Here is a 364-nt window from a genome sequence, read left to right on the forward strand (position 1 = left end):
GCTGAGGAAATTCAGAGTCCCTCTGAAGATCCTTCAATCCTTCTACTCTGGTGCTGTAGAAAGTACCTTGACCGGAAACATCTCTATCTGGTTTGGCAACAGCTCTGCCCAGGACTGGAAGGCTCTGCAGAGAGTAGTGCGTTCGGCCGAACGCACCATGGGAATTACGCTTCCCCTCCTGCAGGACCTATACACCAGGAGGTGCAGATCCAGAGCCAGCAAGATCATGAAGGACCCCTGCCACCCCAGCAACGGACTGTTCCAGCTGTTCCGGTCATGCAAGCGCCTTCACTGTCACGCTGCGAAAACAGTGAGGATGTGATGGAGTTTCTTTCCACAGGCCATCAGGACTGAAAACTCTGAT

This window comes from Leucoraja erinacea, chromosome 17, assembly GCF_028641065.1.
Source record: "Leucoraja erinacea ecotype New England chromosome 17, Leri_hhj_1, whole genome shotgun sequence".
NCBI classification, from domain to species: Eukaryota; Metazoa; Chordata; class Chondrichthyes; order Rajiformes; family Rajidae; genus Leucoraja; species Leucoraja erinaceus.